We start from the raw sequence: 23051 nt of genomic DNA, 5'->3' as shown, positions 1-23051 counted from the left end.
GGCCACTTTATCTCTATATATTCCTTCCTGTATATTAAGATCTTCACTGGAAGACTTTTTCTAAGTGCCTTGCTGGCTGAGGCATGGTGGATGTCTATTAGCCCGAGAACCTTGTCAGTGATGGTATCCCAGCTGTAGGAAGTTTCCTCAGAGAGGTTTACCTGATCTTTGATGCCAGGCTAAGACTTTAAAAAATTCCCAGGGATTTTAGCCATAATTATAGTTTTATTCAGGGCTTTGATTTGGCCTTTAAGAGCTGTCTTTTAGCTTGTGTGTTTTATGAGTTTCAATTTTTTTAGTTGTCGTTTTTATTTTATTGGTAGCTTTAAAACTGAAAATTACCCTGGGAGTTCTCAGTAAAGGGTAGTATAAAAAGATTTATAACAAGTAGACTAAGGGAGATACAGCATAAATTAGCCTGCCCCTGGCATGCTATTAATAATGATGAAATTATTTTTTCTGGTGTTCCTGCTATGGTTTGAGACATGCTTCACCTAACTGCAGACCAAACTTTGGGTACTCTGCACAACAGATAAAAGTTCAGCACCAAGGTCTGCTCTGCACCTACACAGAAGGACATAACCAGTTCCTTGACATATCTGTCAAGCACATCTGGTAGAGCATTTTGGCTCCAGGTACCTCTATGAAACCCCTAAGCAGGACGTGCAAAGAACACTGGCAGGCAGATGTCAGAGCTGGGAATATCTTTCTCTCCTACAGTTACAAGAATCCATGGTCATGATGGTCATGTTCTGTGGAAAGTGCAAAGCAAAGCATTCCAACACCTTGGTCCAAAAAAGGCAAAAATACAAGTTAGCTTCCCCCCCCCCCCTCATTTTTAGCAGAGATATACTTTTTCTTGACATGTAGACTCTACTGAGCTGTCATAGCTTTTTGTGAAGGATATGTTGATGGGTCTATTCTCCACCTTTGCAGAAACTTGCCACTTTAAGATACCAGAAAAAGGGTTGCTTGGTGCTGATAGTGCCATTTGGGTGTGAGGATAGCAATAGGTGGCGTATGGCTCCTCCCCCTGATCTCAGCTGATCCTATTTAGACCACACCAGGCTGCACCAAAAGGGTCGGTCTGGACATGCCTTAAGCCTTGCTCACTTACATGATTTTGGTTTTACATATGTAAGAAGCAGGTGGTGGCCGAAGTTAATGTAGCCTTCTTAGGGCAAGGCTCGATTTTTAGTCTGTTCCCAGTAATTGCATGTGCTGTGAACAGAGTAGACCAGATTGCACATACCTGTATCAAAGAAAGAGAAATCTCTAACAAGAGCTCAGAATGGTGTGGACTGGGATGCCATTGGGTCAAATTAGTCCACTCTTCCTGTGGCCACTGGGGTGAAAAAAGCAGACCAATCCACAGTGAGCAATGGCAGCCATATTCATGGGTATGGCATTTGTTTTTAATAAATGCCACAGTTATACAAAGAACAGAAAGATTCCATGTGAGCAGTTTAAGTACTGTGTGTAATCATCATCATCATCATCATCACCATGTGCTGTCAAGTCAATCCTTGCGGTGATTGTTTTCAGGGTTTTCCAGGTAAGGAGTACTCAAACGTAGTTTACCATTCCCTTCTTCTGGGGGTGCCCCGGGCCTGTGCAGTTTGCCTGGAGCTACATAGGTTGGCTTTTCTCCCAGGAGGCACACTGGGGAATCAAATTCCCAACTGCTGGCTCCGAGCCAGATACCTAACTGCTGAGCTATCCAGCCAGCTTATGCCTTTAAACTTTATTACATTTTGCATTTCTTTTTGTTGTCTACAAAAAGGGTGGGAAAAAGCACATTGAACTCTAAATACATTGATGCTAGAGCAAACTCCATTGACTTTAGTGGAACTTACTTCCCAGTAAGTATGACCGGATTTTGGGGGTGATGATATTATGGGGAAAAGCTTCTCATAGACATATGATGCTATTCCTTATGGATCTTACAAGATTAATTTTATCTGAAATGTTACATTATGCTGGGTTAGCTGTGGTATTCCCCTACCCTGCCCAACTTTATTAGGTTTACAGGGGGGCTAGAAACTGGGTCAAGGAACTTGACAAGGAGATAGATCCTAACCCAACTGCAATGCTTCATTGAAATAATAACATAAGATTGTTATTTATTGTGAAAGCTGGTTAAATATGTTTGCTTTGGCATCAAGATACTACAAACCAGCAGTGTTGAGATTTTTTGAAAGGGTTTAATAGACTTTTAATGAAAAATAAAGCAGAGAATCTTGTAAACTGCAGAGGATATGAACAGAATCGGAGGTGCTATTTCCAAATGGTGTTTGACAACTCAAAAAGCCATGTGCAAAGGGTCACAAGCAATGTACAGTCTTTATCTAGCAGTCAAATGTAGAAAGGAATTGACTTTGCTGAAAAGCACTGACATTCTGGGGCTGTGTTTGGAACTCCATGTTATTTGTGGTTTGGGAATGAAGCAGAATAGATTGAAATCAATTAAGACTATTGCATTGACTGAAGAGATTCTCAAATTACAGGATCAGAAGGGGAGAATGTAATCTCCAAATAGTTTAAACCAGACCTCTTGAGGTACTGTATAACTTGTAACAAGTCTAACCAATCTGTGGGTTCCTATATTGTCCAGTTATTCTGTAATTTATGTAGGACTCGGCACAGATGAATTTGAATTAAAATCCAATGACTACATGCCATAGAGCTCAATATGGGGAAACTTGTTGTGGAATAGTCTTTTCTGAGCTGAGAATTTTGTTTTGTTTTTTTCAGCCAGCAGGAGTGCTTTACAGTTGTTCCAATCGGTTTGATATCAGTTTTGTCTGTTTTCTGCCCAGTATTATCACTTGATCTGCTGCCCTTCTGTTGTTCTCAGTTCCCCTTAAGTAAGCATCCTGGTTTCTACACAGTTTCTTGTTATTTTTAAAGGTTTCAACTCTGCACTAGAACACACTTTTGTTAGGACAGTTGGAAGAACTAACTAAAAAAAGAGAGAGATGGAAATTGCCAATTAGCACCTTATTAACTCCTTAAGGCAGCTTCTGTTGTTGGAGCTACCAGCAAGCTGAGCTTTCTGCTTCATTCCTGTTGACTCTTGTAGATGGTTATCTGGACAGCTAGCTACTGTGATTCACAAAGGAAAACCCAATTTTATCAACTCAATACACAATGGATTATTATAAGAAATAATATTCCAAGCTCTAATGAGGTATACAATGCTTTGATTCAGAGTAGCTAAAAAAGTCAGAATCCAAAACATCTTGCCTGTTGTATTTAAACATATCTGTGTTGTAGGTAGGATTACTTTTACGTATAATCTGTGTCTGAGACCATTGCTTCCTCTGGCAGCAAGTGGCTGCTTCTACTACATCATTTCCTGGCTGCTGTTGCTTCCTTTGTCATGGATTCTTCAAATGAGCGACCCAAACAGCAAGACCAAAGGCATGGAGGCCATTACCTGACTCTGCCAAAAGTGCTCATGGAAAACTGAGTAGTTTCAGCTTACTTCTGTCAAAGGACCTTAATAGTCTGAATGCATACAAAAATCACATTAAGATGTTGTGCTGCTTTGTTTATATGCTGATTATTATGACATTTCAGCTTGATCAAAAAAGTTGGCTTGATGTTCAGAATAATCATAGGTGCTGAGTAGCTTTGTCAGAACTGCTTCATGTTTAAAGCTTGTCTGCATTTCAAAATCCTTGCACTTAGAAAGCTAGCATACTATGAAGAGTTTCTAACTCAGGTGTGGGCAATCTCAGCAGGGCTGAGGGTCATTTTTCAGATTTTCCTATAGCTTGAAGACTGCACTCCCAAAGAGGTTGGAAGAGAAACAGAGCAGCATGGGCAACGTTGCTAATTTGTCTATTGTAATATATATATATTTAAAAAATACTATATGTTGTTCTTAACTGATTTTTAATTATTATTATGAAGATACTGTGGGTTTTGTTAACTGAATCAAAGGTTTTTAAAATTGTCTTCTTAAGGTAACCCCTCTCCCCCTTTTGTCTTATAGTGACTCACAGTGGCTTAAAAAAACTGTGTGACATGAGCTGGATCAGAAGTGCAGGGAGGAAAGCTCAAAGCATGGCAGAATTGCCCTCCGCATCCCCTACAGTACATAAGGGGACTTCCTGAGCAAATCTTTTTTTTAATTAAATTTCTGAGTGAATGTGTGAGGGGCTGGGGGTTGCAAAATATCCTTGCGGCCCACTGCTGTTCCAACCTATTTCCCCACGATGGTTTTCATATAGGAATGTTCTCAATTTGAGACCCTCTACATCTTATGTTTACTTCTCCGTATGGGTGAAAAAGGGAGGAAGCAGGAAGAATACATATATGCCAGAGAAAAATTCAGTATACATACCTGTGGGAGACCTCTTAGAAGAGGAGTCACAGCATGCAAGCTTGTGTGGTCCCCTTGGCGAAGACCTGCTTGCTACTTGTGAGGTCTGGGTTACAGTCCGGTCTGAGCTATAGAGCATAGTGGGAGGCCTTAACACAAGCTGTCCTCCACTCACTTCTCCCTCTGTAAAATGTAACAAGTAACACCTCTCACACTTTGGAGGCTAATTGTGTCTGCCACAGAACAGAGGACTATCACCTCTATGAAGAGATAGAATGAAGGACCGATAAATTAAGGAACCTCTATCTGCACATTTGTTTGGGCAAAACTTCCCTTGCAACTATTCCACTCCTTCACTTGTAGATTAAACATGGGAGGAAGAGGAGGAGGAGGATCATGATAGCCTCATGTCCTCAGCTGCCACTTGCGTCACCCTTCTAGATGTGGCAGATGACAGATCTGAAGTGAGGGCCTTTGTGGTATTTCTCCATGTGAGTTAGAATCATTGGGAATCAGGGTTTCATCTGACATGGAGGCCCCTGCTTTCTACTGACATGTATAAGAAGGCCCTAGAACAGGAGAGGAAGGGGATGGGGAGTACAGGATACCTCTTGTCAACCAAACACCTGATTAGGGCTTCTGTCAGTTAAGCTTATGTGCGGAAGTTTTGCTTTGAGTTCTCTGTCTTACTCTCTTGCCAGATTTTATTCTCTCAATTAAACTGAGCAATATGATGCAAGGCGGATTCTGGGCAAAGGAGGCAGCTTCTGGAAAGCCAGTTGAAGTAACTGAGTGTACAAACATGCCATTTGGATGAATTCACCTCTATGGTATACATGTTTTAACTGCACAAATCATAAGGCTTGACTTGTGGATAATGATTGACACTGTGCTGGTACTAAACACGGCATCTCATAACAAGTTCCTATTGGTTTTCCCCAAAACATATAGTTGTAGAAAATAATATCTCATCATGTCACATATTTCTACATCCAGATATTATTGGCTATTGCTGGAATGTGTATGTGTATACGTGAGAAAGAGAGAGAGATAAAACTGAAACATAAAAGATGGTATATTTTATGCTTCCATATACGTATATAGGATATGGAAGTAACTATAATAGGCCTATCTGTTCGATGTTCACATTGTATTTGATATCATGCCTGCACTAATCCAGACTGTGCAATTTGAGCTGCACATTTAAAAATGTGTGAAGTGGCCCTTGTACTTTTACTCCCCATTCTTATTGAAGTGATAAATTTATATTGGGCTGTCCCTCTTTTGACTGCAGCTGGCTTACATGATTCAACACTCTTCCATACTACTACTACTACAACGACTACTACTACTACTACTACTACTGCTGCTGCTGCTGCTGGTATGGTATGGTATGGTGTAACTACTGATAATAATAAAAATAGAAAGCAATAATCATTGTAAACAGAAAGCTAGCATATTACCTGGTATTTAAGTTTCTGTTTAGAAGAAATTGTTATAGTTCAGTCTTGCCAGAAGCCAGAACTCGCATAGCCAAGAGACACACATTACTCTAGTGAGAAGTGGAGCATAGAGAAGGTGGGGTTGGACAGATGCCTCACATTACCATGTTAGTGCCATCTTTGTTGAATGGTACATCATTACGTGCCTGAACAGGACTTGGTAAGCAGCAGGACATTCTGTGCAACTGCCACCTCAGTGTTCTCTCTCTCTCTCTCTCTCTCTCTCTCTCTCTCTCTCTCTCTCTCTCTCTCGAGCAAAAACACTGATTCATTCTCTCCCTGGGTGTTTGGATTAGCTGGCAGGAGGAGGGAAGGGGGAGAAAACCTTAAAAACATTTACATGTGCTTTTGCCACATCAATGGACCTATATTCAGCAAGTGGCCCAAAGATAACCCTCATGCTGCAAATGGCCACATCCAACAAGGGTTCTCATAGATAAGCAGGGAGAAGGGAATGCGTGCGTGCGTGCGTGCGTGCGTGCGTGCGTGCGTGCGTGCGCGCGCGCTCTCTCAGAGGAAGGGCACTTTGGGCTTTCTTAATGTATGTTCACCTGCTTCCCCATCCATACCGCAGGGCAACCATTCTTCCCCATCTGTGATTCTTGATTCAAGTCGGAACCAGATGCTACTTTGGCTAACACCCGCTGTCTAGTAGTTCACCAATATAGATTGGGAGGGCAAGGGGAAAATAAACAGAGGAGGATTGGCAGGCAGGAAGGCTAATTAACCCTTTTTTGCATCTGTAGCTCTGCCTGTGAACACTCTTGGTTCTGAAATTCAATTATCCTTAAAATAATTAAAAGAATGGGGACAGAAAGGGGAAGATTGCTTTTCTCCTTTGTCTCCCTCAAGAACATTTTTGCAAGAGATTAGCAGCGAATCAGTAGCAAAGGGCAGGTAATTACTATAATTGATACAACACTTTAGAGCCTTTGCTGGCTAGACAGCTCAGTGAGATGGTGGAGTCAGGAGTTTACTTCCCCACCTGTGCCTTGTAGGAGAGGAGACAGCCTGTTTTTGTCAAGCGACATAGTCCCAAGGCACTCCTAGAAGAAGGGAAGGCTCAGCAACTTCTGGATGCCTAGAAAACCTTGGAAGCATTTGCCACAAATTGCAATTTACATGCTGGCACATTATTCTTTGTAGGATGATTTGCATACATTGTAAGTATGTCAGCATTTTATGGCAGGGATGACCAGCTCCTGTATACTTGGGAACCATAGGTCATGCAGGGGGCTGAACAGCATTTTGCTGTTATCAACTGAATGTCTCATCTGTGATGAGGTCCCTTACAGAGATAACAGCATCGAGCAAGACAGGCTTACTAGTTATGGAGAGCACATGCTCAAATACAGTACTACAAATAAACATGTACAATTAGACATTATAGGCAAAACAACAAGATGCCCAACTTAAAGTATCTTAGAGTATCTCTCATGTTTTAAAATAGTTTTCTTTATGACTGAAATATCGAGCCAACTTGTGTCACTTTTTTGTTGTTGTTGTGAAGGTGCTTGACCAGTCTCGACTTCTCCTAGGGACTCCCAGGAGGTGTTCCTGGGAGAAGTATCTTTCCCAGTCACCACTTGGCATTGTCTTCCTTACGAAGGTAAAGGCCCTCGGAGGTGATGAACATAATGTCATTTATATGTTAGTAGTTAGCCCTTCATGAAAAAGTTATAAAGAAACTTAACAAAGGTGTATATTCATATTACATTTTATAAGTTTAATCCTGGTTTGTCTCTTATAGTAGTAGTTTAACATAATGACGAAATCAGGAACAAGGATATGAGATGAACTCCAGGCATGGGAAAAGAGCAAATGTGTTGAGATAGCAAATGATTTCTTTAAATACAATAAGGCATTTGGAGAATTAAGTTATTGTATTGAGCAACATATCTCTGTACGATGTCTGCCTCCCCCCCGCCCCCCACCCCCGTGTTGAAAGGAACTTGGGGAAGTGACATAAGTGCCAATCAAATAGGGTACTTTCAGTTCGATCCTTTATTGCAGATAACTACTGTATTTACAAATTCATTGCCCCTTCTGGCTGTGATTTCTGCCCTGAACCCTTCCATGTCCCTAGGGGCTGGTCTGGGAGTAGTTCTGTTTACCCTCCCTGGGTTGTGTTGAAACTGCACTATGGTGCCTCCCACAAAGTCTGCACATTTTTCTCTGGGGTACCCTTGGGTTTCTGTCCCCATTCTATTTGGGGCCTCTTGGGTCTGCCACTTGTAATGCCTCTTCCTCTTCTGGGTTGAGATGAGGCCGTTCTCCATCTGCTCTAGTTCCATGAGAATGTAGTCTGGCACTTTCTGTGGTGACCAGTACATGGGGAGATCAACAAATGCACACTCCCCTCCACATGGAGTCTCATCAGTATCTCCTAGAGTCTCTTCATCACTCACATCGTCATCCTCCTCCTCCCTTCTCCAGGGTGTTATCTACCTGTACAATCTTTGCCCCTTCTTGCCTGGCTCCTCCCCTCCTCCCATCACTCCTATGTGTTCGCCCCTTTCTTTCATGTGCCTTTCACTTATAGTGGGTGGCTCCTCTATTATGGACCCACATATCTGGATGCCTTCTAGGTGTTGGCCTGAGCTGTCTCTCTATTTGATGGTGTGGCTTCCTCTTTGACCAGCCACATCACATGCCAAATACTGGGGCACAGTCAGCTTGGGAGCGGGGGGGGGGGGGGGAAGCCTGACCAGGGCAACCTTGACATACTGTGATATGCACATTTGAGTATTTTCAGACTGGCTGTATTGTAAATACACTTTAAGAAAGTGAGTTATTCCAAGATAATTACTGGTTCTGGAACAACTATAATGGAGATACCAAATGAGCAATTTCTACAGAGAAATCATGGACATAGGTGAATTTAAATTTTAGATATGTCAAGGAAAATGGAAGATTCAGAATGGAACATACCAACTGAAATTTGTGATTGGCTTTGGTGCAGTGTCCCTTGTGTGTAAGTCTTAAGGAAAACATTTACAAAAATATGTACAAAATTATAGTATTGGACTCTATTTCAATTGAATGGAATTTATACAACAAGTGGTTCCAACTGGAGATGCAGTAGTAGAAGACATCTGTTTCCTATTTTCTGGTAGTATCTCAGGATATTATCTTTTTTAGAATTAATGTTGATGTTGGTAGAAGATATGAGAAATCATTATTGTTATATTGTAGTGGGCCCAACTACTGGTTTTATTTTCCTGTTCCTTTTAACAGCTGTTAAGACAACAGTGAGGAGAAAACTCTCAAGAATGTAGCAGTAAAGCTTTGCAATGTTGCTACATGATTAAATTGTAAACAGATTATGATGAACAGAGACTTCTTCCTTAAGGACTGAACGCAAGTCTCTGCTGTACAAAAAACCCATATGTAGTTAAATATGCAATAGATGAAATCCAACCACATGGTCCACTCAGGTCTTGACAATGAGAAGTGTTGTGGCCCAATCATCCACAGTTAAAGAAACTCTGCACCCTTATTTGGGAGGAAGTGAAACAAAAGTCAATGATATTTACTTTCAAGTAAACACATATATGGACTTTTATTTTAAATCATGAAACGGGCATGTTATTACAAACCAACTTGTCATTCAAGCAAGTGTAACACAACACATCGCAACTGTAAGTGGCAAACAAAATAATTTAAGTCACAAAGGAGAATCTTGTTATATCCTCTGAAGCTAAAAAGATGGAACGAACTCTCTCTCTCTCTCTCTCTCTCTCTCTCTCGTAGTTGTACATAAGTTAAATGGTGAAATGAGAAGCAGATTATAATGTGGTGTCATTGTCATCATCATGTAACTGTTTCCTAAACTAGGTTCTATATGAGTCCAGGGCAACTTTTCCAAACCTTGTACATTGGTCATCTCCCCTTTATCTCTGAGTTTTGCTGTTTTCTGACCAAAGGTCACAAGGGCTAGAATCCCAGCCAGAGGAAGAATGCAGTGGGGCCAGAGACAGCAAGGACGGTCTGAATCTGGTCAGTTTTCTTTGCATAGGATTAGCTTCTTTGCTAGAGGAGGAAGTCAAATATTTAATCAGCTGTCAAGCCCAAGGCTGGAGATCACTCTGAGGAGAACATGGACAGAGGACAGACTAGACTGAACAGGTAGCAGGAGAAGCTGCAAACAGGCTTAACTGAAGGTCTCAAGTCAGATGGGTGGTAAAACTAGACCAACAGCTTTCATGAGCACTAATGGATAATGTAGTGACTGAGTCAGCTGAAATAGTAACCAAATACAGCAAAGGTCAAGCTTGAGACTTGATGTATGTTTTTAGGGCAATCACATTAGGCAGTCCCTGTTAGCAGGACTGCATGGTTCCTAGAGTGAAAACTCCTTGCATTTAAAAGAACAAGCACTTCAGGGAGAAAACTATGCCACAATCAGGAAGACCCAGTCTGTTAAGGACAAGTGTTTCTCACAGAGCTTGGGAAATGTTTCACCACCCCAGTAACAACTCCTAGAATATCCAGCCAGTCAGAGCTGTGTGTGTCTAGGGCTCTGTGGGTATATACAGTATATACACTTCTTGTTGTGTTTTGTGTGTGTTCTCCCCAAAGAGGATTTGAGAGGAGTTCAACTATATCTCTTGCCATATGTTTTTCCCTTCACAGGGAATGGGGGAAAGGAAGAATCTCTTCATATTTTCCCCTTGCAGGTAGGAAAGTAGATAGAAGAGTGCTGATTTTGATCACAAAATTAAAAAGGGATGAAGATTTTATTATGTTATTTTAGATAAGTAAGTAAGTAAGTAAGTAAGTAAGTAAGTAAGTAAGTAAGTAAGTAAGTAAGTAAGTAAGTAAGTAAGTAAGTAAGTAAGTAAGTAAGTAAGTAAGTAAGTAAATTTAAAAAAATTATATCCCCAAGCACTCGTGTTTGTGGGTGTACATTCCTCTTAAAAATCTGTTGGGATAGTGACCATCTTTCTCAAAATGGAGCAAGAAAAGGCAAGGTGGCCCACCTCATTCCCAGCAGGACTTGCAATCCCAAAGTAGCCCTGTCTTGTCTGCCCTGCCCTGGACGCAGACACTTCCTGGACAGGCCTTGGGTACTGGTTGGCAAATATTGGCCTTGTACTTTTTGTCTAGGGGCTCTGACAAGGATGATGAACTGGGGCTTTGCCTCAAAATGCCAAAATTTAAATTCCAGAAGCAAGTCTACTGATGAAAGTTAGGAAAATAAATGACAATACCTCCTGGTCCTAGTTGCTTTCCTTTTCCTTAAAAAAAAAAAAGCACTTTTTTCCCCTTTTTGAGTGGGGATCCATTTTCTTTTCTTCATTTTTCTTTGGGAGGGGCTTGTGTTTATTCTTACTGGTGGAATGGGTGGGAAATAGCACCACTTGGACTGGGAGGAAAAATGGTTAGTTCCAGCTCTGCTTTCACTTTTCTCCAGGTGTTTCCCCCTCTGAGTGTGCTTGTTTTCTCTTGATTGCACTACCAGTTTGCTATATTTGTTATCCAGATGCTGAATCAAATGGCCTCTGGCATTATTACTTGACTTCATTTCCAACTTGCACTAATGCTGCCGACAGATCTACAGTATCTGCTCCCTGCTCAGCACTGCTTCCAGTCCCAGTCCTTGTCTTGATAAGAGCGACACATCAGATGAGCTGCTACAAGCCACAACGGAGGGAGCCAGCCTTCACCTTTTGACTCATCAGAAATCTTTGGGGACCAAAGTGTTCCTTCTCCCTATGGTTTACAAGGTACGTGAGTTCTATCAAACCAAAAGGTCTGAGTTTCAGTTCATTGTGCCTGTCACGGGGATATGTCCAGTTGGACAGCTCCTCGCAGTAGCAAACAAAAGGCACTGCTGCTGTTCTGCCTTTTGATTCCACAATTTTTAACACTGGGGTGGTCAACTATATGGTCATCCCATACCATGGATTATTAATTGTGAAAAACTTTCAATGCTTGCTTCCAGAGGAGGCATTTATTGTCGAATTGCTCTCAGTTATACTGGGGGCACACATGAAGTTATCATCTATTTGCAATCCCATTGAATAGTCCCAGTTGCAAAGGGGATATAATTCATGTGCAAGGAGCCTTGAAAAATCCAGTTATCCACTATTTCACTACCCATGTTAAAATTACTCTCCATAAAAAGTATAGTTCTTAGCACTAGTATGACGGAACTTAATGTACACACAAGACAATAACAACATCCTTTGAATGTGCAAGAAGTCACTGGCTATTCCCCTTGTGGAGCCCAGTGGCACAGTGATTAAACTTCAGTACTATGGTCAAGACCCTGCTTATGACCTGAGTTAGATCCTGATGAGCTCAGGTAGCCAGCTCAAGGTTGAGTCAGCCTTCCAACCTTTCAGGGTTGGCAAATTGAGTACCCAGCTCACTATGGGGGGCAATGTGTAGCCTGCATAATCCAACTAAACAGCCCAAAGAGAGCTTTAAGCACTATAGGGTGGTATATGAGCAGCACACTTTGCTATGTAGATATTAGCATACTATCAGAACAGCTAGTATGAACCATCTATCTGGATGTAGCCCATGAAGCTAAGACTAGCCACTTGTGGCCTTGGGTTGTATTTCTTTGTTTTATGGATTATTGTCTTCAAGAACAGTTGGAAAATACAAAAGTTTTGCACAGAACAGTTGTTGAATCCCTCCATGAGCCTCCATAGAAAATAAAAAGGACGACACTATTTCAGAGTTAGTTAGCATTTCTCATTTTGGAGAACTGAGGTAGTCTTAATGGTTACACAGAAGTTCCTCAAGAAGCTCCACACTCTCAGTGGTTTTCATACCAGGCACTTTTCTTAATTGAGAGGGTTGGTTTACCAGGCAACTTTAATTATACTTTGGAAACGTTTTTTTGGACAGTTTTTTTTTCCAACTCTCTCTCTCTCCCTGAAAGATTTTTCTTGCAGTTTAAAATTCCACCATGTCTTATGTGACTTCAGTGGCTACAAACTGTAATGGTGCTCAAGAATATTTGTGACCCAACTCCTCCTTGCTGACACACATACATCCACACTGGGCTGGGGAGGGTAAGGGTTGCAATTCAGGTGTGCAAAGTGTAATTCCATCATTCAGTGCTTGGAGGGTAGCCAGGACACTAGAGGCAAACACCTGTACTCTTGTGAAACCTAGCATGGGAAAATAAGCTGCTAATGGAGCGCAGTCCAAACCCTTTCTTCCACATTATGCTTCCAAGCATTTATAATTACTACTTCTGATAGAGCTATGATTTCAGACTGAATTTTTAAAAATTCTACTATTTTAGACTCAAAAGGCAGAAGTAGAGATAGGTGGCTGAGTGATAAGTAAGTGTGATAGGAGTGTTTTTGACAAGAATCCCACAAATCAAGAGACAGCTGTTCAGTGCTCCTTGCCAGGCGAAGAAGCCAGGCCAGAATTAGTTGCCTAACAGCTTCTGTTTACAAAGGAGTGCCGCGCACCCCCAGTGTTCCCTGTTTGTTTTCCCACTCACACAGGTTCACCTTCGGACACAACTTGCTCTTTTCACCCTTTTTCGCTACCACCAGAGGGTATTACCCTCACTGTAGCAATTATGAATCTCAGACTATTGCTGCCAAATATAACAAGGTCTATTTATAGTTTGATAGGTAAATCACAGAAGAAAAATCATGGATGTTATTTTATTATTCATTCAATAAATGGGGATTTGATTATTTTATTTATTTATTTATTTATTTATTTAATTTATATGCCGCCCACACTACCCAAAGGTCTCTGGGCGGCTTACAGCATTTAAAATACAATAAAGATATGTACAATTAAAATACAATTAAAATATATATAAAATTGCCATCAGACCCACAGTTAATATTATTTCAGTTAAAAGCCTTCTGGAACAGGAAGGTTTTGACCTGGCGCCGAAATGTCATCAGTGTCGGCGCCAGACGAATCTCAGTCGGGAGGGCATTCCATAGTCTGGGGGCAGCTGCCGAAAAGGCCCTTTGTCTGCAAGCCATCCCTCTTACCTCCTTGAGGGATGGCTCTTTCAAAAGGGCCCCCTGGCTAGATCTTAACTGCCGGGTAGGCTCATATGGAAGGAGGCGGTCCTTCAGGTATCCAGGGCCCAAGCCGTTTAGGGCTTTATATGTCAAAACAAGCACTTTGAATTGGGCCCGGGCAGCAACTGGTAGCTTATATGTAAGCTTGCTGGTATTCATTCATTTTAATCAAGGTCTCAATATATTCTGACTGTCTATGTATTTCTTATTACTTTTAACTCTTTTATATTTTCTAACACACCAACTTTCCAATCTCTTGTCCAAACTCTTCACAACCTTCTCCCTAACTGACTCTCTGTCTCTCCCAATTCTGTTGTCTCTGCCCCTCCTGTCCTGTCATAGGCTCCTGCACTAGAGCTCTACAATGACTGACAGGAGTGACATGTGGGCTGGCCACCACAAGGAGCAATAAACTTTTTTATTTTGTTAGAGGGGCGGGTAGAAGTTATTGATTTTTAGGTAGTTGGCAGAACTGCATGATGTCATAAAGACTGCACAGTATTTCGTAAGGTAGGTGTGGGATCAAATATGTGTGTATCTAAAGGGGGGAGGAGAAAGAGAGGGAGCGAATCTGCAATTGTGTATAAATAGATCTCACCTCTTCCCTGCATTCTGAATATTAATGTGATAAGGATATAGTGAAGAATCCTTTCCCTTAATTCCCAAAGTAAATCACCCAGAGAATGAAAACACTATGGGATACTATAGAAATGGAAATGATAAAACAAACGAACAAACAAACGAACAAACAAACATTAAGCAGTCTTTTGATTCTTATTGTACCAGGAGGAACTTGAGAGTTGGAGGAAGAGCCTGCTCAGCGTTGCCCTTTCTGAGCTTTTTCTGGGTCAACGTCACACACCCTAAACTGCTTTTTCATCTGTAGAAGGGAAAGGCCAGCCACAGAGTATGACTGCATCTCCACCAAGACCACCCCACTTATTTCAGGAGTAAAATAAAATTTTAAGATGGAAGATTATGAGAGGGGAAGGGGCTGAGCAGCCTCTCCCTACATATCTTTCTTCTGCTCCACCCTAGTTTTGTTTAAAGCAGTGTTGGAAAGAATCACAGAATCTGCTTAACATATCACTTAAGTTTAATATGCTAGGATTCTCTCTGTGTGGACTTTTTTCTTCCAAAAAGCATGCACAAGCCTCTCCTGTTTCATCTTTGCTATCCGGATGGGAGGATAGGTTAAGAAAATAAGGTTGCAGCTACATGGTCAAATGCTGTGGGATTTGCTGTGAGTGTAAAACGGATCAGTTCATTAAAAAACAACCAAACTGAACACATGATGCAAATATCAGTTTGCATCAGTCCAGCCCTTTTTGGTCACAACCAAAAGGAGCACAACAAAAAACAGAGGTTAAACAGAGGTTTTTTTTCCATTGCCACTTGAGGGCTTCTACTTTTTTCAAGCCAGAATGATTCAAATGGATTTGTCTTTGTGATGAGTTGTTGCTCTCCAGAAAAATGGAACATGAATGTGGATGGTATTCTGGTGATTTACTAAGCTGGGCATGATGTTTTGGCCAGTGGGAACACCCACCCCATGATCTTTCTCCCTAGTTGCCCCAAAGTATTTTATTCTTTTAAAACAAATGTCCGAGTTAGGTGTTAGATCATATTATTCTACTGATATATTAGTTTGGCAGTCGATCACTTTTTCATAGACAAAAATGAGATAAAATTGATGAGAAATAGAAAGAACTACAGCAGTGATGAACTACAGCAGACTGGTATGTTTCCATTTTATGTGTGTATGTGCTTATATTTTGTGGAAATCTTTGGAAAACTTTCTATTACCCCTAGCCTTGTGCAACACTTTAAACAGCCCACTGGCTTCACAATGTACCTTAAAAGGAGAGTCAAGGATTGGCACAGGGCAAAATCAAAGGGAGGGGGTTGTGCTATGGATCTATATCAGATAGAGGGGCCAGTGTGGACACTGGCATAAAAAAATCTGCACTCTTCGTGTGATCATCTAGTCTGAACAAAAAGTGTAAATAAGGCTGCAAATCAAGCTACAGGAAAGATGAATCACTCCAGTTTGGCTTGCCAGCATAGTCATAGCCTGATGCCAAGGACCCCCCAGAAGTCTTCGTAACTAAGCTGGGATATGGACCCCACTATTTCTACTCCAATCTTAACAACCCAAACATTCCAGCTGTTCCATGTCTGTGCTATCCCAAACTGCTACTGTGTACGTGCAGTGTGGCCAGCAAGAGAGGGGTAATTTGTTACTGCTACTCAGGCCAAGAACACCTTACATCTTTGCAGAATACATTTTTCCCAGGTAGTGATAAGTATTCTGAGGCAAATGAAAGAGAGACCGAGAAAGGTTGTAATGGCAGGTTGCAAATCATGATTTATATGATGATCTAAGCAATACAGTTATCTAAGGAAATGATTCTTTTCACAGAAACAGAGCTGTCTAAGTGAGAGAAGCAGATGGTAATCCTTGATGTAATTTCTGTTCTTTGCAAAGTACTATCTGGGTTTCTCAAAATAGCCTATTTTTATCAAATCATTTGAAGATCTAGTTCTTGCAAGGCTATCTATGTCTGGAGTGAACCGCTTCAGACTGAGGGATGGTTGCCATAGATCACTTTTCCAAATCTGGGATAGCCTAATGATCATGTTATGCAAATATATGTATATATACTGCAAATCTTCATTTATAAAATGTAGCATATTATGCACATTAAGCATATGCATTATTGCATTGTTTTTCTACCAGTGTATTTCAGCTTTTTCATTATTTATATTTACACAATGAGCGGAGATAGCCAGTTTTATGTAATTAATGGTCATAGCAGTGAATTTGGAACAGGGAGACCCACTTCAAATTCCTGCTTAAACCCAAAACTTTCTTGGTATTGTTGACTGGTCGGTACCTTTCAGCCAAACCTACCACACAAGGGCAGTTTTGAGATAAAATAGGGAGTAACATAAAGCAGTCATGCTTATTTATTATAATTAGAAATTATCCTGATTTAATGTTCATTGCCATATTTTACTTTTCATCACCATGGCTAATATCGTGTTGAGGTGACACAAGGCACAGCAATCATGTAGGCAATGTGTCTGTTTTCACGTTGATTGCAAGATGAGTTGTGCAGCAGATTGCATGGCAGGGCGAAGAGAATGCTGATGCAATTGCCCTTCCATCTACATTTGCTGAAAAGGATACTGGTCAATATACAGTATATATAGTGTGGGCATATATGCATGTATCTATATCTGTATACCTATATATAAGGGAGATGTCACATTGGTACTCACTTTGTGATATATCTCTATATTATTTTGCCTTTTCTCAAGGAGAATCAGGGCAGGGGGCATTTGGGCTATAACTCCTGTACACATCTGCTGGTGAAAATTTCCCCCTGAATTTGGAATTTGACCTCATAGTTGCTATCTGTTGCTATGAGTTGCTTCAGATTGCTTGGTTTTCAATGGGTAGTAGTGTAAGCAAGAGCTAAACCTCTTGCTTGCATCCCTTGTAACAAGAGATGGGCTGCAAACAAACGTGGGATTCAGAGATGTATTTAAAGTAATGGGTTCTCAAAGAGCTAGTTAACCAACATCAGCATTAGTGCATTGTCTCATAAATGACCTCGTGAAAAGCTAAAGAGTTTGTGTGTGTGTGTGTTCATTCCTCAGCTATCCCCAACAAACCACAGAGCACAGAAAGAGCAACTGTCAGGGCAGCTGCTAGGATTGTTTGGGTACCCACTTTCCCCACCATCACCCAGCTCAAGAATCAAGGGCACAGAGTGCATCCCTTTCTGCCAGCATCGGCTCTAGAGGCAAACAGAAGTACTATAGCTTTGGATAGGATAGTTGTATAGTACTTCCATAGGAGCCTGCCAAGCTCTATTTGGCCTTACAGTTTGGCTCCCGTTCTGCACAGGTACTGGGTATCCTTGAAATGGAAAGGTGGAGCTTGAGCAAAAGCACAGTTGCCATGCCATTTTGGCAAGGCAAAGCATGAAGTGAGGCCTTGATGAAGGAAGCATAGAGAGAGCCACTTAAGCTTTTACTCTTTACCATGCAACTGCACATGCACTCACTCCAGGCCTTTAAAGAAATTTGCTGCAATATGCGCCCAGTTCTTGTAAACCCAAGTTCTTCCTGTGATTAATAGAAATCCAGAGTTCCTTTTCTCTTAAGGAGGGGAGAATATCCTCTGCTGACTGCAAGTCCTGTCACAAAACTGACCCCTTTGACTCCTGGCCTGTGTGCATGATTTGGACAAGATTACAGATGGCTCTTTGAAGAGTGACCTTTTTCAGACACTACAGGGGGTTCTTTCAGAAGCTATGGAGAGTGCATATACTTCCCTTTGCACAGACCTTTCTATTTTAGGCTGCCATTATGATCTCTGCTTTTGTGGACTAGTGGTGCATTATTGGAGGAAGCAATAAATAAAATTGGTTGAAATAAAATTACTTCACTCGACAAAATGTATAACCTCATGCCTCTGTTCTACAGGTGGCTCATGGGCTGCCAAGATACCTTATCACAATTTTCTTGGTGAGGGGGCTGTTCCAGCTGTCTATGCCATCTTCCTGTATTCATGTTATGGCAAGCCAACAGTCCATTGCCACAAACAACACAGAACAGGGACATGTTTTTTAATGACTTGATTGCTTTATTGGAGTCATTCCTATGATAAGCTTCAGGATTCTGACTCTCTAAAGCTGTCTGCAGCACCTTAGGGTATCTCTCAAGTGGTGTGTAGCTGATTGGCAAACTCTTCTCACTGTGTCAAATGCACACATGCAGTATCTGGCCAAAGATATCCAACAGATTTTACTGGCGCTTGCTTGATCAGAGACTCATGCAGAAGAAAAAAAAATGTGAATGCCAAAGAAAACTGTAGCTGGTCTATTGACTTTAGCTGTATATTTTTAAACACATGAGTCCTATCCAAACTTTCAAAAAGAAAAAGGTATGTGTCTCTGAGGTTGGGGGACATCATTTGAAAGCATGTTTGGGCAGAAGATTTGAGCCTTGTCTCCTGCTTGTCACTGTCTGCATGACAACTGATATTGGGAAGATGAGATAATCTCTTAGATGTGGAACCTCTGGATGCAACCAGGAATTATGATTTTTCAGGGGCTCAAACTGGACGCAGAGACTCCACATGTCACATAAACTTTCATTTCATAAAGAAATGGAGCATGGGAAAAGCTAACAGTGAAGGAAATAGAGATAATATGCAGCAACTCCATGTTTCAGTGACTTCCACACATATAATTTTGTAAATCATAAGATCTCTCAAGCAAGGAGTGAAACAGCTGTGAATGCTGCTCTTGAATTTCTCTCTCTCCTAAAGGTAAAGGTTCCCCTTGACATTTAGTCCAGTCGTGTCCAACTCTAGGGCACAGTGCTCATCCCCGGTTCCAAGCCATAGAGCCAGGATTTTGTCCAAAGACAGTTTCTGTGGTCATGTGGCCAGCACGACTAGACACGGAATGCTGTAACCTTCCCACCATGGTGGTAACTATTTATCTACTTGCATTTACATGCTTTTGAACTGCTAGGTTGGCAGGAGCTGGGACAAGTGATGGGAGCTCACTCCGTCGGGTGGATTCGATCTTTCGACTGCTGGTCTTCTGACCCTGCAGCACAGAGTCTTCTGCGGCTTAACCCGCAGCGCAACCATATCCCTCTCTCCTACAGGAGGGGCAATGGCATTATAAGAATATATCAAATTTAAATTTGTTATGCTATCACAGCTTTCCCTCCCTCCGTACCAAAAATAAATAAGTAAAGAAAATTGTGATCTGGTGCGGTGAGGGTGCTGAGAATTCCCTAACAGAAGTCACTAGACCATCTCATACAGTTGTAGTTCCATGGGGGCAGATTGACTGTTAAGTCAGTACGTCCACAGTGTGTGTGTGTCCTTAGAGGCAACAGAAATTAAAACAGAAAGTTAAGTGTAAAACTAGCCAATTTTTCTCCCCCCCTCAAAGCCCCACGAACCTCTGCTTTCACTGGTGTGCCTCACTTCCTGCCTGGGTTCTTTTCTGCCTAATTAGTTTGGGCAGCAGGCCCCCTTGAGGGAGCAGCCCTCGAGAAGCCACAAGGATCAGTAGCAAGAAATGGGGGAGTTCACATAGCAAGTTCTAGGCATCACCAAGCCTCATTTACTAGAAAGGTAAGTCTAAAGCAGGGCAGGAAACATTTCACCTTTGCCCATAATCAAAAGCAAGGTGGAGCCTCCCAGATTCTGTTGCCAAAGATGCCAGATCCGTTCCCTCTTCTTTTGGAGCTTAGCAGCTTCTCAAGTGGGGGAAGTGGGGAGGCAGGCTGGAAACATTTTGTGAACTTTTAAAAGAGAGATTCAACCTCTTTAATACCCAATGCAGTAATCATTGCCCATTTCTCGCGTGTTTTCAAAATATGTTTCATAATACACTGATATTATGGCCAAGCAAAATAGAAACATACATGTTAAGTCTTGACATCCCTTGTTTTCAATGCAAGGATGACTGATCGATCCTCATCCCTACCAAAACAGTAAAAACCAAAGGATTGCTTTATTGGATATGAGAAAGAGGAGAACTTTATTGGGACAATGCCAACAGGGAATTGAAACTGAGGGCCACTACCAATATTTTGAGGTAAGTTGCAGAAGAGGTGCACAATGAAAAACACTTTGCTTGATCCAAACGTGAGTATCTCATAAAAGAATCTGGTAAAGTTTTCCCACTGTTGTCCACTATATTCACTTGCGCTGTTATGAATTACCTATCGTGCACTGATGTAAAAGACAATGAGACAGATTGTGTTCTTTCAGCAAGATGTTGTAAGAAACCATATTTTGCCACTTGTTGTTTAGTCGTTAAATCATGTCTGACTCTTCATGACGCCATGGACCAGAGCACGGCAGGCCCTCCTGTCTTCCACTGCCTCTAGGTTTTGGGCCAAATTCATGTTGGTAGCTTCGATGATGCTGTCCAACCATCTCGTCCTCTGTCGTCCCCTTCTCCTCTTACCTTTCCCAAAATCAGTGTCTTTTCCAGGGACTCTTCTCTTCTCATGAGATGGCCAAAGTATTGGAGCCTCAGCTTCAGGATCTGTCCTTCCAGTGAGCACTCAGGGTTGATTTCCTACAGAATGGACAGGTTTGTTCTATCTGCAGTCAAGGGGACTTTTAAGAGTCTCCTCCAGCATCACAATTTAAAAAAATCAATTCTTCGGCCGTCAGCAGCCTTCTTTATGGTCCAACACTCACTTGCATACATCGCTACTGGAAAAACCATAGCTTTGACTATGCGGACCTTTGTTGGCAAGGTGAAGTCCCTGCTTTTAAAGATGTTGCCTGGGTTTGTCATTGCTTTCCTCCCAAGAAGCAGGTGTCTTTTAATTTTGTGGCTGCTGTCACCATCTGCAGTGATCATGGAGCCCAAGAAAGCAAAATCTGTCACTGCCTCCATATTTTCCCCTTCTATTTGCCATGAGGTGATGGGACCAGTGGCCATGATCTTAGTAATGTTGAGCTTCAGACTATTTTTTGCACTCTCTTCCTTCATCCTCATTAAGAGTTTCTTCAATTACTCCCCACTTTCTGCCATCAGAGTGAACTCTGATCATGGACAAAGGTGAAATGTTTCCTGCCCTGCTTTAGATTTACATTTCTAGTAAGAACTTGCCTAGTTTGTTGTGGTTCACACAGTCGAAGGCTTTTGTGTAGTCAATGAAGCAGAAGTAGATGTTTTTCTGCAACTCTCTAGCTTTCTCCATAATCTAGTGCATGTTAGCAATTTGGTCTCTAGTTCCTCTGCCCCTTCGAAATCCAGCTTGTAGTTCTGGGAATTCTCGGTCCATATACTGATGAAGCTTGCCTTGGAGGATTTTGAGCATAACACCTTGCTAGCATGTGAAATGAGTGCAATTGTACGATAGTTGGAGCATTCTTTGGCACTGCGTTCCTTGAGATTGGGATGTAGACAGATCTTTTCCAATCCTCTGGCCACAGCTGAGTTTTCCAAACTCACTGGCATATTGAGTGTAGCACCTTGACACCATCATCTTTTAAGATTTTAAATAGCTCAACTGGAATGCCATCACCTCCACTGGCCTTGTTGTTTGCCGTGCTTTCTAAGGCCCCCTTGACTTCACTCTCCAGGATGTCTGGCTCACGGTCAGCAACCACACTATCTGAGATGCCCGGGACATCCAGATCATTCTGGTACAATTCTTTTGTATATTCTTGCCATCTGTTCTTGATGTCTTCTACTTCTGTGAGGTCCCTACAATTTTTGTCCTTTGCATGTCCATCTTTGCACAAAATGTTCCTTTTAATATCTCCAATTTTCTTGAACGGATCTCTGGTTTTTTCCTTTCTATTATTTTCCTCTCTATCTTTGTATGGTTCATTTAAGAAGGCCCTCTTGTCTCTCCTTGCTATTCTTTGGAAGTCGGCATTCAGTTTTCTGTAACGTTCCCTATCTCGCTTGCATTTTATTTCCCTTCTCTTCTCTGCTATTTGAAAGGCCTTGTTGGACAGCCACTTTGCTTTCTCGCATTTCCTTTTCTTTGGAATGGTTTTTGTTGTTGCCTCCTGTACAATGTTATGAGCCTCCATCCATAGTTCTTCAGGCACTCTGTCCACCAAATCGAGTTCATTAAATCTGTTCTTCACTTCCACTGTATATTCATAAGGGATTTGATTTAGTTTATACTTGACTAGCCCAGTGGTTTTTCCTACTTTTTTCAATTTAAGCTTGATTTGTGCTATAAGAAGCTGATGATCAGAGCCACAATCAGCTCCAGGTCTTGTTTTTGCTGACTGTATAGAGCCTCTCCATCTTTGGCTGCAGAGAATATAATCAATCTGATTTTGCTATTGCCCATCTGGTGATTTCCATGAGTAGAGTCGCCTCTTGTGGTGTTGGAAAAGTGTGTTTGTGATGAGCAGCTTGTTCTCTTGACAAAACTCTTTTAGTCTTTGTCCTGCATCATTTTGAACTCCAAGGCCAAACTTTCCTGTTGTTCCTTTTACCTCTTGACTGCCTACTTTAGCATTCCAATCCCTTAGAATGAGAAGAACATATTTCTTTGGTATCAGTTCTAGAAGGTGTTGTAAGTCTTCATAGAATTGGTCAATTTCAGCCTCTTCAGCAGGCTGGTGGTTGGTGCATAAACTTGGTTACTGTGATGTTGAAAGGTCTGTCTTGGATT

The 23051-nt window shown here is 41.6% G+C and overlaps 1 protein-coding gene across 1 annotated transcript in view; it reads right to left on the bottom strand.

The window, feature by feature from the left end:
* Positions 1–305: 305 nt before the first annotated feature.
* The window catches only part of LOC110074991 (potassium voltage-gated channel subfamily KQT member 1), a 535131-nt gene continuing 512385 nt past the window's right edge, over positions 306–23051 (bottom strand). The window contains exon 19 of the mRNA XM_078394146.1: positions 306–23051. This exon is cut by the window's right edge and continues 24862 nt beyond it. The gene's annotated coding sequence lies outside the window, so the exon portion shown is untranslated.

This window comes from Pogona vitticeps, chromosome 5 (assembly GCF_051106095.1).
Source record: "Pogona vitticeps strain Pit_001003342236 chromosome 5, PviZW2.1, whole genome shotgun sequence".
NCBI lineage: Eukaryota > Metazoa > Chordata > Lepidosauria > Squamata > Agamidae > Pogona > Pogona vitticeps.
The sequence above is the reverse complement of the archived record's forward strand: the minus strand, read 5'-3'. Positions and strand labels throughout refer to the sequence as shown.